The sequence below is a fragment of the Pseudophryne corroboree genome, chromosome 1 (genome assembly GCF_028390025.1).
Source record: "Pseudophryne corroboree isolate aPseCor3 chromosome 1, aPseCor3.hap2, whole genome shotgun sequence".
NCBI lineage: Eukaryota > Metazoa > Chordata > Amphibia > Anura > Myobatrachidae > Pseudophryne > Pseudophryne corroboree.
In genome coordinates, this window is record NC_086444.1 from 605,183,165 (window position 1) to 605,202,800 (window position 19,636).

The 19,636-nt window shown below is 46.2% G+C and overlaps 1 protein-coding gene across 3 annotated transcripts in view; it reads right to left on the bottom strand.

The window, feature by feature from the left end:
• LOC134902137 (uncharacterized) overlaps positions 1 to 16,193 on the bottom strand; it is a 96,070-nt gene extending 79,877 nt beyond the window's left edge. Inside the window, exon 1 of one of the 3 annotated variants that reach the window (XM_063914365.1) lies at positions 16,121 to 16,193. The gene's annotated coding sequence lies outside the window, so the exon portion shown is untranslated. Of the gene's footprint in view, positions 1 to 15,557; positions 15,631 to 16,120 lie in introns of those variants that run through there. The other 2 variants (XM_063914367.1, XM_063914366.1) reach the window with 2 other exon arrangements.
• Between the last annotated feature and the right edge of the window lie 3,443 nt (positions 16,194 to 19,636).

Genomic DNA, 19,636 nt, shown 5'->3' on the forward strand with positions numbered 1-19,636 from the left:
GCGCCAGAAAGAGTGAACACCATTTCTTTGCACAAAAATTACTCTGGCTTTTTTAGGATAGCCAGATTGATCACTCATAGGCAGCTCCGGCAGTCACCATGCGCAGGACCAGCACACCTAATTACATTGCATCCATCCATTTGCATCCGATTGCTGGGCAAGATGGTGGCTGCTTACGAGGCACTCCAATACGGCAGATTTCATACCCGACCATTTCAGCTGGATCTGCTGTACAAATGGTCATGGTCTCACCTTCATATGCATCAGGAAGTGAGCTTATCTCCGAGAGCCCGGATTTCTCTATTATGGTGGCTACAAGTTCCTCACCTAGTAGAAGGCAGGAGTTTCAATATCCACTTGTGGATTCTATTGACAATGGGTGCCGGCCTCCGGGGTTGGGGGGCTGTGACCCAAGGGAGGCTGTGACCTCAGTTCCAGGGGATGTGGTCGAGACAGAAATCTGCTCTGCCGATAAACATCATGGAACTCAGGGCAGTTTACAATGCCCTTCTGCAGGCTGCTCATCTCCTGAAGGATCAGGCAATCCAGGTTCAGTCGGACAATGCCACTGCGGTGGCGTACATAAACCGACAAGGGGGAACAGGAAGCAGAGCGGCAATGCGAGAGGTGGCAAGAATCCACCTCTGGGCGGAGGCCAACGCAAGGGCCATCTCAACCATATTCATTCCAGGAGTGGACAACTGGGAAGCAGACTTCCTCAGCAGGCACGACCTCCATCCGGGAGAATAAGGCCTACATCCTCAGGTGTTTCAACAGTTAAGTCACCGGTGGGGCTGTCCGCAGATAGATCTGATGGCTTCTCGACTCAACAAGAAGCTATGCCATTACTGTTCCAGAATGAGGGATCCGCAGGCTGTTGCAGTGGTTGCACTGACGACACCGTGGATGTACCAGTTTGTATACCTGTTCCCTCCTCTACCGCTAATTCCAAGGATTCTCAAAAGACTAAGAAGGGAAAGCGTTCAGGCAATTCTAATTGCCCTGGATTGGCCTCGACTGGCATGGTACTCGGACCTCCTATTCATGGCTCTGGACGGCTTGGAAGTTGAGAGGGAAATTCTAGCTAGGAACGGTCTTCCCTCCCGGGTCATTTCCACCATGGTCCAAGCCAGGAAGGTGGTTACATCGAAACATTATCATCGTATCTGGAAAAAGTATGTTTCCTGGTGTGAAAGTAGAAAGGTGTCTCCTGTGGAATTTAGAATCAGTTGTTTTCTACTTTTCCTGCAAGCGGGAGTGGATTTTGGTCTACGGTTAGGCTCCATCAAAGTTCAGAATTCTGCACTCTCTATTTTCTTCCAGAAGCAACTTGCCGTGTTGCCTGAAGTACAAGCTTTCCTGAAGGGAGTTCTTCATATGCAACCACCCTTTGTACCTCCCTTGGCTTCGTGGGACCTCAATATGGTTCTGTCCTTTGTACAATCGGACTGGTTTGAACCCTTACATAGGGTGGAGTTGAAATTTCTCACCTGGAAGATGGTGATGTTATTAGCATTGGCGTCTGCCAGACGTGTCTCTGAATTGGGGGCCTTGTCCTGTAAGAGCCCTTATTTGATATTTCATGAAGCAGGGCGGAACTTAGGACCCGTCCTCAGTTTTGCCTAAAGTGGTGTCGGCCTTTAATATGAATCAACCCATTGTGGTTTCGGTATTGTCTGATGCTTCTGTTGGTCCTGAGTCCTTGGATGTGGTCAGGGCCTTACAGATTTATGTCAAAAGGATGGCCCATCATCAGAAGTCTGACTTGCTGTTTGTCCTTTATGATGCCTCCAAGATTGGTCGGTCAGCTTCTAAGCAACCTATTGCTCGCTGGCTCAGGTTGACCATTCAACAAGCATATACCTCGGCGGCTCTGCCTTTGCCGACGTCTATTCAGGCCCACTCGATGAGGTCGGTGGGGTCTTCCGGGCGGCTGCCCGCGGAGTATCGGCCCTACAGTTGTGCCGAGCTACTACTTGGTCTGGTTCGAACACGTTTGTTAAATTCTATTGGTTCGATACCTTGGCCATGGATGACCTTCAGTTTGGTCAGGCGGTTTTACAGGGGTCTCAGCACTCTCCCATCCGTTTGGGAGCTTTGGGTCTTCCCCATGGTACTAAAGTACAAGACCCCAGTATCCACTAGGACGTAAGAGAAAAAAGAAATTTGATACCTACCGGTAATTCCTTTTCTCCTAGTCCGTAGTGGATACTGGGCGCCCGCCTCAGTGCTTCGTTCCTGCTTACCTGTGTAAGCATTTGGTTGGACCGGTTTTGTGGTCCCGTTATGTTGTTGGGATAGCAATGCTATCCTGGTTAGGGTGGCGTTGCTATTCTCTGTTCTGGTTAGCTCCCTCCTTTCATTTCTGGTTGTGTGTTGGCTTGTTGCCTCACAGCTGTTGTATTGTTTCTTCTCTCATATTATGTCCGTCTCCTCGGGAGTTTTGCCAACCAGAGCTACCTGAAAATAATAAACTAAAATAAAAATAGAAAACTCTCTGGAGCTCCAGAGACATGCACGCGGCTCCTTGGGCACATTTTTCTAAACTGGGTCTGGTAGTAGGGGCATAGAGGCGAGGAGCCAGCACACACATACACACACTAAAGGTTTTAAATTACCAGGCTCCAGTGGACCCGATCTATCTATACCCCATGGTACTAAAGTACAAGACCCCAGTATCCACTACGGACTAGGAGAAAAGGAATTACCGGTAGGTATCAAATCCCTATTTTCTAATTCAATGTTCACAGAGTTTGGAATGGGGGATGACTGTGTAGGGCTTCTAACCTCCAGTCATACTCCTAGCATAATAGCCATATGTGCTGGCCTCTATAAACTGACCACTCACCCATTTGGGGTGCAGCGATGCTCTCGGGGGCCATGCCAACAGCAATAAAGTGACTGAGCAGGCATTGACCCTTGGCCACTGGATTTAATTTCCCTTTTATGTAACAAGGCCTGTCTACTGTAGAGAAACATTACAGGAAATTGATTGGTTACAGACAGAAAGACTGTAGTCTTCATCCATAAACACACACAGTTGAAGGATCACGGCAATATAAAATGGGTGTGTATCGGGATGCCGGTGTTTGGGATCCCAGCGGTCAGCATCCCGACACCGGAATCCCGGATGCAGAATACCAGTGGGGGGGGGGGGGGGGGGGGGGAGGGTAGTGTATTCCCACTCGGTGTCGTGGAAGTAGTCCCTCAGGATTGTGAGAATGCAGGATGTAGGGGGAGGTAATGTGACCGGTGGTCTCCTGGCCGCCGGTCACATGACTACATCTCTATAAAACACTCCCAAGGATGCAAAACAGGTACTTAATATTAATTGTTTAATTAGACTTTTTTCATGAAGTTTAGCATTGCAATTCTGTATGTATGTTATTTGGATGTATGCTGTATTATGAGTTTCTTCCCTAGATCCAAATACATAATGGTAAGTTAATAGATGTCTGCATAAACCACCATATAATGTGTTCAGCGATGTTATGAGGTAGCAATGTTATTTATAATAAATGCTATTTTATTACAAAAATGTATATGTTGCAGACTTAAACATTGTACTTACTGTTATTTAATACATGTGTTTTGTTAATGTTTTTACGAAAATGTTAAAACATGTTAACTTAGGGGGTCATTCCGAGATGTTCGCTCGTTATTTTTTTCTCGCAACGGAGCGATTAGTCGCTAATGCGCATGCGCAATGTCCGCAGTGCGACTGCGCCAAGTAAATTTGCTATGCAGTTAGGAATTTTACTCACGGCATTACGAGGTTTTTTCTTCGTTCTGGTGATCGTAATGTGATTGACAGGAAGTGGGCGTTTCTGGGCGGAAACTGGCCGTTTTATGGGTGTGTGTGAAAAAACGCTACCGTTTCTGGGAAAAACGCGGGAGTGGCTGGAGAAACGGAGGAGTGTCTGGGCGAACGCTGGGTGTGTTTGTGACGTCAAACCAGGAACGACACTGACTGAACTGATCGCAGATGCGGAGTAAGTCTGGAACTACTCAGAAACTGCTAAGAAGTGTCTATTCGCAATTCTGCTAATCTTTCGTTCGCAATTTTGATAAGCTAAGATTCACTCCCAGTAGGCGGCGGCTTAGCGTGTGCAAAGCTGCTAAAAGCAGCTTGCGAGCGAACAACTCGGAATGACCCCCTTAGTGCCAATGTGTACTTGGCTTCACTGCAACAGTTTTTCCGCTTTTCTCTAAAATTGGATTTGGAAAACTCCCTCCCCCACATGAAATACTAGGTTGCATCAAACACACTGTTTTTGATGAATTGTTCTAAACAAAGATAAACATGTTTGTACTCAACTTTTGCATTCCTTAAGTTAAATAAGCCTGATTGTGTGCAGTTAGCAAATTTGCATTGATGTTCTGGTATTTTTCATTTTAATGACTTCACCACTGGGTGGCACTGTTCTAGTGATTCATTTAGTTTAGTTTAACTCGGCAGCTATCATTTCCATGTACATAGAAATAATAACATACTCTGAAGTACACTGCTTGATCATGTACATTTCTGAACATGTCCATAAAATTAAGGGTAAGATAAATTCTACTTTTAAACTGAACGGTGTTGCTGAAATTATTAAAGTCTTCTAAACATATTCTTAGCACATGAAGACATTAGCATGACCATAGCAATAATTACATTAGTGGGTCCTTGATCTTGGCCCTACTTTTGGAACTTTTAATTTTTTGGTTTTTGGTACCATAATAATTTTTTTTTATTTTATTATCATCTGTTGCAACAGTAAAATATATGTTATTATATAAAGAATCAATGATGTATGTTCTTAAGTAATAAATTTCTTAATACTTATCTAACTAGCTATCAGCGCTGAATTACTTTTTACCTATTTGCTCCTAAAGGGTCTAACTAGCCCTTCCTATTCAGCAGCTCGAGGATCTAAAACACTTGTCAGCGCCATCTCTACCTTGGTAGTTCAATTTTCACATTTCTGAACATGTCCATAAAATTAAGGGTAAGATAAATTCTACTTTTAAACTGAACGGTGTTGCTGAAATTATTAAAGTCTTCTAAACATATTCTTAGCACATGAAGACATTAGCATGACCATAGCAATAATTACATTAGTGGGTCCTTCCTTATACCTTTGCAAAATAGGTGTGGTAAAATAATTTGGAGAGGCAGAATCAGAGTTTGGTAACGTCTCAAAATAGTTCTAAAAGGGCTGTAAACCCAGCCTGCTGATCCAACATTTAATGTGATCAGCCAGTAAAACATACAGTATATCAGCAGTTATTCACACATGAGCTGAATGTGTGCATACCTTCATCACATCCCATCTCACAACATGAATGTGTGCTGCCCCAGTCTCTGGTGGGAGTGTCATTAATGATAAGATCATCTTTTAAGGTGGCCACCCACTGTGATATCTCTGGCATTATCAAGTAGTGATGGACATCGGAAGCTGCTGGTTGGCATCCAAAGATGTTCCCAGCTCGATGGAAATAGTTTTGGGTTGCGATGGTTGAGAACCGTTGCATAATATTTTCCAATGGCCAACTGATGGCGCATACTGCATTTTCTACTTAGCTGTTGACACCTTTGCGTGTGCACAAATTCCTAGCGTCTCAGTGTCGACTCTGCATGCACACCAAATAACCATCAATGATTACCTTGCCACGGCTATATAACATCACCACCACTATTCGATGACCATCCGTAATATCAGGTAGTTGGCTTGATATTGTTGCGTTTGGAGCCCAAACTGAAAGCTGTGCCTAAAAATCACATTTTAAATTCAGCGCTATTGGAGACATGCTCCATTGAAGTCAGAGTTAGTCTAATGATCTGCCCAAATATAGAGCTTTTCCAATTTGGTAACACAAATATGTAGCAAGTTGCACAGTGACCCTGATGCTTGGCCATTGTTTGGCTATTTTGAGAGCTTGAAGTTTATCTTTTTATTTGGATCAGGAAATGGATCATCATCGTCAATTCACTTACAGGATACATGTAATTATCTTCTTTTTACTAGGTCACAGACAATGGATGGTTAGTTACCACTGATGGTCTAATTCAGATGGTAAATAGTTTTGCTATTGATGGATTATCATTGGCGGTGAACTTCGGCTGCAGAGGTCTGATGTTGTATGTTGTCCGCAGACTGTATATGTGCAGCAACAGCAGACTGCATACATGTGATCAGGGGCCATCGCAGCTTTAACCATTGATGGTTTCCTCCCAGTAGTCAAAGACACCCAACCATTGATGTCCATTCATGAGATGGAAGTTCTGTTAAAGACTCTCAATCAAGTCTTGGTGGTACATGGGCAAAGTTTCACTGTTACACCAAACCCTCTACCTTACTTCTTTATTTAAATAGCCCTGATTATCACAAACTGGAAAATAACTTATGCGTGATGTATGAAGCAGTGAAAAGAGTGGAGAAGTGGATCAGTGGAGAAGTTGCCCGTAGCAAATTATCAGCTTTGATGTAGCATTTATCAAGTAGATTCTATAAAACGATAGGTAGAAGTTTATTGGTTCCTATAGGCAACTTCTCCACTGGTACACTTCTCCTCTCTTTTTACCGCTTCATACATCAACTTCTTAATCACGTGCAAGCTGAGCACTCACTGGCTGCTTTGTACACATAATATGAATGTGAGAATAATTATTGTGCTATTAGATACCGGCAGGCCCTGCGCTACCTGCTCAGCGAAGGGATGCAGTGCAGGGAGGCGCTGGGATGAAGAGGCGCTCCCACTGCTCTGCATCCCTTCCCTGCTGCTGCGCCGTCCTGTCCCCCCTGCTGCTGCTGCCAGCGGATGTCCCTGTCACTGTATGACAGGCAGTGGCGCTGGCAGCATGAAAAGCCTACTCCCCTTCCAGTGGCAAACGCAGGATTTGCATGGGGGGGGGGGGGTTTCCAGAACTGGGTGGAGCCAAGCACGGGGGTGGGAACTGAGGTGACCCAGTATATGCTGGGTCCGTAAAACTAGTGTGTCTGTGTGTAATATATATATCTACACACATATATATATATACCGTATACACACACACACACACACACACACACACACACACACATATACATACATATATACATATACACAGCATATTAAACATGCATATATATATATATATATATACAGTACACGTATATACGCATGTATATATATCATATGTTTGTGTGTTTATATGTATGTATATACATGTGTGTATATATGTATGCACATGGATATATATGTACTGTAATTAAAATAAAGTAAACTTTTATTAAGCACTTACAAGTGCCACCAGGAAGACAGCAGGCTGCAGAGGATGCTAGACAGCCATTAATAATACTCATGTCGCAAAAATAAAATAAAAATATGTATATATAATTTTTTTTTTGGTGGAGGGGGGTTTCTGGGTGCCCGGAAACCCCCCTGGGTGCGCCACTGCCTTCCCTCACCTGTGTTACAGCACTGTGTACGGCTCAGAGGAGGGGGGGCGGAGCTAAACAGAATGGAAGGGGGCGGAGCTAAATGGGACAGAAGGGGGCAGAGCTAAATGGACCAGGCTGCTGTAGAGTGAGGGACAGTAATTACAGTGGCGGCCAGCCAGACTTAGGTAAGTGGAGGGTGAGAGAGAAATGTGTGTGTGTGTGTGTGTGTGTGTGTATGGTGGGGGTGTGTGTGTGTGTGTTTATGGTGGGTGTGTACGTGTGTATACAGTTGTGCTTATAAGTTTACATACCCTAGCAGAATTTGTGATTTTCTGGCCATTTGTCAGAGAATATGAATGATAACTCACAAACTTATCTTTCACTCATGGTTAGTGGTTAGGTGAAGCCATTTATTGTCATACAACTGTGTTTACTCTTTTTAAATCATAATGACAACAGAAACTACCCAAATGACCCCGATCAAAAGTTTACATACCCCAGTTCTTAATACCGTGTATTGCCCCCTTTAACATCAATGACAGCTTGAAGTCTTTTGTCTTTTTGCCACTAGGCCTCACCTTATAGAGAATATGGACCATATAGTTGCCTACCACAATCAATCAATCAATCAATCAATCAATCAATCAATCATTTTTTATTAATTTTTATTGTCTTTTTGCCTCTAGGCCTCACAGAGGTAAGTTCATTCATATCAGTGTTTTCCCTAGTGGACCATACAATTGCCAATGCCTTCCACAATGAATCAATCTTTTTTATTTATTTTATTCTTCTTTTATTGTCTTTTTGCTGCTAGTCCTCACAGAGAAACCTCCATTCACATCAGTGTCTTCCCACAATCGATCAATCTTTTTTTGTATTGTTCTTTTATTTTTGACATAATAAATATAAGCGGAGTGATGCGTCACTAAGAATTGTCATTTGTGAAAAAAGTAAAAAAAGAATTGCTCTTTTTAATTGTACAGCTTGTGTATGTTGAATTCATCAATATGGATAACGTGCCTACCATACTCAATGAATGAATCAATCTTTTTTTCATTCTTTAATAGTCTTTTTGCAACTAGGCCTTGCCTTACTGTTACTTAGACCCCCATTTATCAAACCTTAGAGAGAGATAAATAGCATGGTGATAAAGTACCAGCCAATCAGCTCCTAACTTATATGTTACAGACTGTGTTTGAAAAATGAGAGTTAGGAGCTGATTGGTTGGTACTTTATCACCATGCAATTTATTACTCTCCAAGGCTTGATAAATCTGGGCCTTAGTTTACTCAGCTAGCTCAGAGTAGCCTTTTGTCCTAAAGTGGATGAAAACAATATTATGAGCTGTGAGGTGGTTAAAATTGGGTGAAATTACTAGAAATTAATGTTATTGAGGTTAATAATACCCAAAAAGGCACACATTTTGTGATTTTAGCTTTTTTTTTTGTCAATTTAAAACAAAAATGTAAAAACCAGTCACAACATTTTCACAAAACCAAAACTGGACGATGAATTAAAGTCAAAACCAAAGCCAGCAAAAATGGTCAGACATCTTTCATAATTGCAGTGCCCCAAATTAACAATATGCTACATTGTACTGCTTCTAGTACACATGCCACCACACAATTGCACCTGGATGCAGTTGAGATAAGCCCCAGAGGTGTGCCTCCTATGCCTCTGGGCAGGGCCGGCTCCAGGCCTACTAGCACCCTGAGCGAGAAAATGTAAAAGTGCCCCCCCCCCCCCCCATGCGCGCGCCGAAGGCGCGCGCGCTCCCGGAAAAGTGGGTGTGGCCTCTGGAAAAGTGGGCGTGGACTCGTAACTTCATATCATCAAACTGTAAAAATATTTTCACACAATTAGCAGCCTTACACATAGCCACAGTAGTGTTCCTTACACACAATGTCTCCAGTATAGTGCCAGATACACATAATGTGCAGTGCCAGATAGACATGACATGCCTCCCAGCAGTGCCAGATAGACATGACATGCCTCCCAGCAGTGCCAGCTACACATGACATGCCCCGCAGCAGTGCCAGCTACACATGACATGCCCCGCAGCAGTGCCAGCTACACATGACATGCCCCCCAGCAGTGCCAGCTACACAGGATAGTGTTCACTTTTTAGGGCATGGTGCTGATCACAGGGAGGGCACATTTTTAAGTTAGGAGGGCAAAATGATGTACATACTGCTTGTTGTTCCCACACCTATATGTCAAAGCATGGACAGTGCGCGCCGAAGGTGCGCAGCAAAAATTAATGGGAGTTACTTCGTGGGGAAGGTACGTGGCCACATAATAGTGGCAATTTGCATTACACCACACAGTAGTGCAGCTAATACACACTGCACCAGGTAGAACCTCCTATACACTTTGCGCCAGGCACAGCACTGAGACACATTGCCTAGCCACAGACGCCTAGCGGGAACACTACATGACATGCCCCCCAGCAGTGCCAGCTACACGTGACATGCCCCCCAGCAGTGCCAGCTACATAAATGGCCACACAGTGCCAGATATGCACCCACAGTTCAGATACATAAATGCCCCCAAAGTGCCAGATACATAAGTGCCTCCACAGTGCAGATATGCCCCCCACAGTGCCAGATACATGATGCCCCCGCAGTGCCAGATACATAAGTGCCCACACAGTGCCAGATATAAAAATGCCCACACAGTGCCAGATATGTCCCCACTGTGCCATATATAAAAATGCCCGCACAGTGCCAGATATGCCACCACAGGGCCAGATACATAAATCCCCCCAGTGCCAGATACATAAATGCCCACATATTGCCAGATGCATAAGTGCCCACACAGTGCCAGATGCATTATTGCCCCCCACAGTGTCAGATACATTAATGCCCCCAGTGCCAGATATGCCCCCACAGTGCCATATACATAATGCCCCCACAGTGCAGATATGCCCCCACAGTGCCAGAAACATAATGCCCCCACAGTGCAGCTATGCCCCCACAGTGCCAGATATATAATGCCCCCACAGTGCAGATATGCCCCCACAGTGCCAGATATATAATGCCCCCACAGTGCAGATATGCCCCCACAGTGCCAGATACATAATGCCCCCACAGTGCAGATATGCCCCCACAGTGCCAGAAACATAATGCCCCCACAGTGCAGCTATGCCCCCACAGTGCCAGATATATAATGCCCCCACAGTGCAGATATGCCCCCACAGTGCCAGATACATAATGCCCCCACAGTGCAGATATGTCCCCACAGTGCAAGAAACATAATGCCCCCACAGTGCCAGATATATAATGCCCCCACAGTGCAGATATGCCCCCACAGTGCCAGATATATAATGCCCCCACAGTGCAGATATGCCCCCACAGTGCCAGATATATAATGCCCCCACAGTGCAGATATGCCCCCACAGTGCAAGAAACAATGCCCCCACAGTGCAGCTATGCCCCCACAGTGCCAGATATATAATGCCCCCACAGTGCAGATATGCCCCCACAGTGCCAGATATATAATGCCCCCACAGTGCAGATATGCCCCCACAGTGCAAGAATCAATGCCCCCACAGTGCAGCTATGCCCCCACAGTGCCAGATATATAATGCCCCCACAGTGCAGATATGCCCCCACAGTGCCAGATATATAATGCCCCCACAGTGCAGATATGCCCCCACAGTGCCAGATATATAATGCCCCCACAGTGCGGATATGCCCCCAGAGTGCCAGATATATAATGCCCCCACAGTGCAGATATGCCCCCACAGTGCCAGATACATAATGCCCCCACAGTGCAGATATGCCCCCACAGTGCCAGAAACATAATGCCCCCACAGTGCAGCTATGCCCCCACAGTGCCAGATATATAATGCCCCCACAGTGCAGATATGCCCCCACAGTGCAAGAAACATAATGCCCCCACAGTGCCAGATATATAATGCCCCCACAGTGCAGATATGCCCCCACATGAATAAACATAATGCCCCCACAGTGCCAGATATATAATGCCCCCACAGTGCAGATTTTAACTTACATCATGTAACATGATCATGCCATGTAACTTACATGGCATTGTCACTGCGGACTGCGGTGCTGGGAGCCGGGAGGGGGAGTACTGCTGTGGGCCCAGGCAGGCAGGCAGGCGGGCGGGCGGCTGGACGGATGAACGATTCCGTCTGCGCTGCGCGGCGCCGGCGTCTAACGTCAGACGCCGGCGCCGCACAGCGCGCTGCGCGCACACACACACAGTTTGAAGGCTGGCTCCAGGCAGGAATATGGCGGCCGCAGCGTGCGGCGCCCTAAAAGAGTGGCGCCCCGCGCGGCCGCTCCAGTCGAACATGCCTGGAGCCGGCCCTGCCTCTGGGCCTCATAGTAATGGCACCACCTGCATCCACTATAGATACACCCATGGGGGCATGGTTACACCTATTTGGCTGGCGCAGTTGCTACCCTTTGTGCGCCAGTGTATCTACCCTCTAGCTAGTCAGACGCAAGCCTCCCCCTCCCCCCCGATTGTTCATGAACTGATCCATTTATTTGTTCTTGGCTTACCAAGGACCAAGTAACTGTGCTCTCATGTTTTGTCAATACATACAGGCTACTACAGGAAAGAAGATTACCTATGAACTTAACAGTATAATATAGAAGTAAACAATGGCTTTGGGGAAAATTGTATTTTCATTTTAAAGAAATAATAAAACAAATGGTTTGTATTTTTCTTACGTAGGAATGATGTGGAACTGCATGCAAAATCACATCCAGGCTACCTGACATTTGTATTTCTTCAATATTTAGCATACTGTGGCAGCTATGGGCTTGTTGGGGCTTATAGTTCTACAAGCACCAGTATGTCAAGTAGTGAATGGCTGTCAGGCCTTGTCATAAGCATCAACATTTATCTGTGCAACAAGTGTGGGCAGTGTAAGTGCAAAATGCTGGTAAAGCAGCATGTTTACAGTTATACAGCCAACATCATGAAAATACTTCAAGCTACATTTTAACTTTGCATAGTGCCGAACAAGCTGAATGCTTATGGAAAGTTATTTCTGCAACATTAGAAAGGTTTTTGAAGCTTAATTGTTACCTAATAGTAAATGCGTATTTTGGGGGTCATTCCGAGTTGATCGCTCGCTGCTGTTTTTCGCAGCATAGCGAACAGGCTAAAAACCGTCTGTTCTGCGCATGCGTATGGGCCGCAGGGCGCACGCTTCATGTAATTTCACACAAAACTAAGCAATTTTACACAGGGGCGAACTACGCTTTTCAGTCGCTCTGCTGATCGGTGTGTGATTGACAGGAAGTGGGTGTTTCTGGGCGGAAACTGACCGTTTTCCGGAAGTGTGCTAAAAAACGCAGGCATGTCAGGCTAAAATGCAGGAGTGGCTGAGGAAACGGGGGAGTGGCTGGCCAAACGCAGGGCGTATTTGTGACATCAAAGCAGGAACTAAATGGACTGAGGTGATCGCAATCTAGGAGTAGGTCTGGAGCTACTCAGAAACTGCAGGAAAATTTTTTCAAGCAGTTCTGCTAATCTTTCGTTCGCTATTCTGCTAAACTAAGATACACTCCCAGAGGGCGGCGGCCTAGCGTTTGCAATGCTGCTAAAAGCACCTAGCGTGCGATCAACTCGGAATGAGGGCCTTTGTTAGGAAAACAAATGGTTAAAAACACGGGTGCAAGCAGGGGCGGATCCAAAGAAAATGATAGGGGGGGCACCATGAAAGGGGCAAGTAAATTTGCGTGCGGCTTCGGTGCATGTGAGGTGGCGCTTCTTATACATTGTCCACAGTTGTAGCGCTCATTATGCAATGTCCACTGTACTGGTAGTGCCCCTTATATAAACCCCATAGTAGTGGTGCCCCTTATGCAATGCTCGTATTGCCCCCAGTAGTAATGTTGCCTGTAGTAATGCCCCCAATCATTTAGCACCCTAGTAGTTATTCCCCCAGTGGTAATGCCCCTGCAGTTATGACCCCAATAGTTTACTCCTGCTCCCTTTAGTTTAGCCTCCCAGTGGTAATGCACCCCTGTAGTTTGCCTGCTTGTAGTTTAGCCACCAGTAGTAATGCATCCCTGTAGTTTGCCCCATTGTAGTTTAGCCCCTGTAGTTATGCCCCCCTTGTAGTTTAGCCCCCAGTAGTAATGCCCCCAGTAGTTTGGCCCCTGTAGTTATCCCCCAGTAGTTTGGCCTCTGTAGTTATGCCCCCAGTAGTCTGGCCCCCCTGTAGTTAAGCCGCCAGCAGTAATGCCCCTGTAGTTACGCCACCAGTAGTAATGCCCTCCTGTAGTATGCCCCCAGTAGTTAGCCCCTTTGTAGTTGACCCCCAGTAATAATCTCCCCCAGTAGTTTGCCCCCAGTAGATGCCCCCCAGTAATAATGTCCCCCAGCAGTTTGCCCCCAGTAGATGCCCCCCAGTAATAATGTCCTCCAGTAGTTTGCCCCCAGTAGCTGCCCCCAGTAGTAATGCCCCCAATAGATGACCCCCCAGTAGTAATGCCCCCCAGTAGATATGCCCCCAGTAGATGGCCCCCAGTAATAATGCCCCCAGTAGATGGCCCCCAGTAGATGGCCCCCAGTAATAATGCCCCCAGTAGATGGCCCCCAGTAGTAATGCCCCCAATAGATGACCCCCCAGTAGTAATGCCCCCAGTAGATGCCCCCCAGTAATAATGCCCCCAGTAGTTATGCCCCCCCAGTAGTAATGCCCCTTGTTGATGCCCCCCCAGTAGTAATGTCCCCCATAGTTTGCCCCCAGTAGATGCCCCTGCTGCATTAAGGAAGAGAAAACAGAACATACTTACCAAGCCCCGTTCCCGCTTCCAGACCGCTGCAGTCCTCCTCTTGGCGTCCTCTCCTCAGCACTATAAGAGAGACATCATGACTGACGTCTCTCCCATAGCGCACGCCGCACAGTGACAGCGCCGAAAGCCGGAGCTCAGTACTGAGCTCCTGCCTCTGGCTGTCGCTGTGCAGGGAGACGGGCGCCCGCTGGTAACACAATCTCGGCGGGCGCCCGTCATCTCCCTGTGCGGCGCCGACGCCAGGGGACGACGACACTGCGGACGGAGGCCACAAATGACAGGGGGGGCACGGGCCCGAGTCCCCCCCCCCCCCCCCCATCCCTGGATCCGCCACTGGGTGCAAGTATATGTGACATATGCCTGTCTTAATACAGGGGCACATGCTGCAGTTTCCAACCTGCATTTGTTTCAAAATAGTAGCAGCTTAGCATATAATTGTGGCCTATTTGTGGTGCAGTTATGGGAAAGCTACTCTGTGTGTTCATTTGCTTCAGCAATGGCTGGAATTCCAGGTCAATTACGGGATACGGTCATTAGGTCAACACAATTTTTATTTAAATTTTTGACCTTTTTCATACTTTACGATTCACATGGACTACAATTGGGAACGGTAACCTTGCCCGAAGCATCGCGAGCGAACACAGTGCACTAATTGGGGTTCCCGTCACTTAACGAAGAAAACGACACAAAAAAGTACAAAAACTCACGTCGACCTTTTGACCTGTCGACCTAGTACATGTCGACCTAGTGACCATGTTGACCTAATGCATGTCGACCAATAGTGGTCTACATAATGACTGTCGACCTAAGTTATGTCGACCCAACGACGCATACCCGTCAATTACAGTTTATTACAAATAAAAACCACACAGACTGGATTGTAACTAGACATTTTGTTGCCTAAGTCAGAAAAAGTATTGTAACCCCCCCTTCCCCCACCATATATTTTAAAATCAGGGACAAAAGCTGAGCTCTGGTGCCCAGTGAAGCACTTGCTATGGTGCCCCCTTCCAACATGATAGCATGATATACATACGTATACATTTACAGAACACCTACACTTTACAGAACACTGCCATGACAATTGATTTGGACACCAATCCTTTTATATTATTATTTATGCACTTAATCTGAGAACTCTTTGTCATTTAGTTACATTATCCTTTCTTTTAAATCACACATTTATTTGCAGTCATACCCAGGACCCTCAGTCACATCTTCCTTATTTAAAGCACACATTTCAAAATACTGTCATACCCAAGATTCAAACCCATGACCTTCCTTATTGCAGTCAAACACTTTACTAATGGAGATATTTGCTCATGTATGGGAAGTATGAGAGTAAATAGAAAATGTGTGCATTAAATACCTTGAATAAAATGGTGTGTGACTACAGATGCCTATGGACTTGAAGAGTTGATGGGGCGGCCAGGTAATGCCGTGGATTAAAGAGGAGGAAGTAGCAAGTGAGATTGGTTAAAACAGAAAATTGGCAGGTGCTGCAGAACAGTGCCCCCTGCCTTGCGAACGGTGCCCTGTTTGGTGGTACGTCGCACCATCCTAGTTACGGCCTTGTGTGCACAGATTATAATTTATCAGATAGACGCATCATAACCTCATTTTCACCTTCATTTCAAAATTCTTGCCTATGTTGCAATCGTGATTAGCAAACGGCTCAATAATAGCCTGACAGCTGTGCTGATACTGGTATTCTGTTAAAATGTACAAGTATGTTGTATAAACAAAAAAAACCCTGCATTAATTACTGTTTTACGTTTCTAATGATTCCCATTAACTTCCCTTTTGTTTTACAAAGTTTATCACATAATCTGATTATACAAAGATTTCACAATATGTTTAACAATTTGCACCACCACACACTGCACATTTTTTAATTTCTCGCTAATCTTCACACTAATGTCCCCAACTCACCGTTCTCAGCCGTTCTCCCTACACCTCAGCTGTAGCAAGTGATCTCTGGTCTGTCAGCGTCTTTCAATGCACAGGCACCAAGCAACTCAAACAGTGCAGAACAAATAGAGCAGTCAGGTGTATACAACCTTTTGTGAAAGTATAATAGAAGCTTTATATGCACTGCTGCATAAATTCATACAAAAAAATAAGTTATTAATAAGTATTGAATACAGATGTAGGCACGCTCTTCGTGGCTTCATCTGTGGCAAACGTGCACTCTCAGTGCGCCTGGTCATGCCAAAATTGTATCTATTGCCATCCCCATTCATGCAAATGGGGCACGTGCGCATCTAAGGCGCGAGTGGGTCTTAGACGTGCTAGACACATGTTAGGCGCGATTACGCTGAGATGTAGCCACGATGACCGTGGCTACATCTTTAGTTGTCAGCTGGGGTTGGGTTTGAGTGACCGGCGGTCACCATATCGACTCAGGGATCCTGGCTGTTAGATGGGCGGCGAGCGCAACAAAGCCTCTTGCGGGCTGGCGCGCTCGCCGCAGGTTCTATTCCCACTCTATGGGTGTCGTGGACACCCCCATAACTGGGAATTGTCCCTGTTGGTCAGCATGCCGACAAGCGGGCTATTGAGGCTTTGGGATCCCGGCGTTGGTATTGTGACTGGTGGTCTCCTGACCGCTGGTCACATAACTGTGTCCCGTCAGATGTTACTGTTTTCCTCTTTTTTGGGGGGATTTCTCCCATATGGTTTATGTACCTGACAGTAAGGGTCATTTACAAACTACAAAAGTGCAAACATGCAGTGAAGTTCTCCTCTGTTATGTCACGCAGGGTTGGACTGGCCTACTGCTGTACAGGGGAAATTGGCGATGGGCCACACTTCCCGAGAGCCCCACGCTTTCCTCTAATGTCAGGTTCCAGACTGTGAACTCTAATGATTCATTAGATAGGGAGCCTGCCTTAGGCAAGCAAAACAAAATCCTTTTTTTTTTCCAGGGACACAAGTGCGAAAACACACAGCTTTTACTGAACCTGTGTGTTTTTCTGCGAGAATGATTTGTATTCGGGTGTCCTAATAGGATTGCCAGAAAAAATATCAGTGAAAAATCAGGAAAACGTCTGTTCACTGATAATTGGATATGCCCCTAAATTGGTTGAATGGATATGGGGGGGTTATTCAGAGATGAACGCAGATCACTGCATACGCAGCCCGATCTGTGTTCATCTCTGCCCAGCATGTGTGAGGCTGCCCCCCTATGCATCTGCAATTAGATTGCTGATCGATGCGTTGGATCTACGGTTGACCGTGGCTGCGCTGTCAGCCAGTCAGTGTGATGTAAAAGCAGCCGCCCAGAAAATGGTCCCGCCCCCCCATTCGCCTCGCCCCCCAAAGCCGTAATGCGGCCACAATGTGAATGTCCGCGCAGCTGCGAGCAGCCACTGCGCATGCACAGTTTGATGCTGCTGGCAAACTGCGCTGCGCGCTGCTTCAGCGGCGGGGTCTTAATGACCTCCATTATCTTGGTTGCTGGATAGAAAACAGAGAGTTGTAGTAAATGGAGTGCATTCACAGGAGTGAAAGGTTACTATGTGGAGTATCCTAGGGATCTGTACTTGGACCAGTGCTTTTTAATATCTTTATTGGTGACATTGCAAATTGTATTTCAGGGAAAGCATGCTTTTTTTTAAGCAGATGATACAAAGGCATGCAACAGTGTAGACACACCAGGTGGGGTAAAACAAATGATTGATGATCTATATAGACTAGAGGAATGGTCAAGAGTTGGGCAACTACAGTTTAATGCCAAAAAATGCAAAATCTTGGGTCTCAAAAATCCAAAGACTAAATATAGTATTAAGGGTACTATAATGGAAACAGGATGCGGTCACCATACCGGCATTCGGAATTTCCGACACCGGTGAGAATACCGACGCCAGGATCCCGACATCGATCGTAATGCTGGCACTGGAATCCCGTCTGCCGGCATCCATAAAATAAGTATGCTGGGGCTGGGAAGGGTTAGGCTTCGGGAGGGGGAAGGTTAGGGTTAGGCTGGGGGGAAGAGGGGTTAGGGTCAGGGACCACCAGGAAGGGTTAGGGTTTAGGATACGGGGCTGGGACGGTTAGGATTAGGCTGCGGGAAGGGGGGTTAGATTTAGGCACCACCCGGTAAGGTTAGGGTTAGGCTGCGAAGAGAGATGGCTATCCGCCGTGTTTTGGGTCACAGTGGCTGCGTGTGACGTCACACAGCCACCGCGGCCTGCCCTGCCTGTGTTGTCCAGACCGTGCCACTCCGAATGGCGTCCCTTAAACGCTGCGTCAATGCTTCCTCCCACCCTGTGAATGCCTCTGCCTGTCAATCAGGCCCAAACAAAGGAAGTTGCACACAGACCTCCTCCTTTGTTAATACACCCATGCAGTAGAGCAATTTAAACATGCTTAGGATAAACATAAAGATATCCTTACAAACAAATAAGGATCTAATAGGGTTTGAGGTAACAATAAGGTAAAAAAGGGGCAGACTACATGGGCCAAGTGGTTTATCTGCCATCAAATTCTATGGGGTATATGCAATTGCAGTCGAATTGCCGCGAAAGTCGAAAAACGGAGCATTTTCGACAAAAAAAACATGTCGAATTAGATTCGACAATGCAATACAGTACTTTTCGTCAAAATACCTGCCGTTTCAGATTCGACTTTTTGCAAATCAGCATTTTCAAAATTCGACATGTCTGCAATGGTCAAAATGCGGCTTTTCGACAAAAGTATATTCAATTGAAGAATGTCAATTCGACAACAGTGCTTTTCGACAGCAATTTCGTCAATTTCATTCCGCCTCACTTTGCTGACGGAATCTAATAAAAATTTTTAAAAACATGTTTTTTTCTCTATCGTCCTAGTGGATGCTGGGGTTCCTGAAAGGACCATGGGGAATAGCGGCTCCGCAGGAGACAGGGCACAAAAAGTAAAGCTTTTCCAGATCAGGTGGTGTGCACTGGCTCCTCCCCCTATGACCCTCCTCCAGACTCCAGTTAGATTTTTGTGCCCGGCCGAGAAGGGTGCAATTCTAGGTGGCTCTCATAAAGAGCTGCTTAGAGAAAGTTTAGCTTAGGTTTTTTATTTTACAGTGATTCCTGCTGGCAACAGGATCACTGCAACGAGGGACAGAGGGGAGAAGAAGTGAACTCACCTGCGTGCAGGATGGATTGGCTTCTTGGCTACTGGACATCAGCTCCAGAGGGACGATCACAGGTACAGCCTGGATGGTCACCGGAGCCGCGCCGCCGGCCCCCTTGCAGATGCTGAAGTAAGAAGAGGTCCAGAATCGGCGGCTGAAGACTCCTGCAGTCTTCTAAAGGTAGCGCACAGCACTGCAGCTGTGCGCCATTTTCCTCTCAGCACACTTCACACGCAGTCACTGAGGGTGCAGGGCGCTGGGGGGGGGGCGCCCTGGGAGGCAAATGAAAACCTATTAAAAGGCTAAAAATACCTCACATATAGCCCCCAGAGGCTATA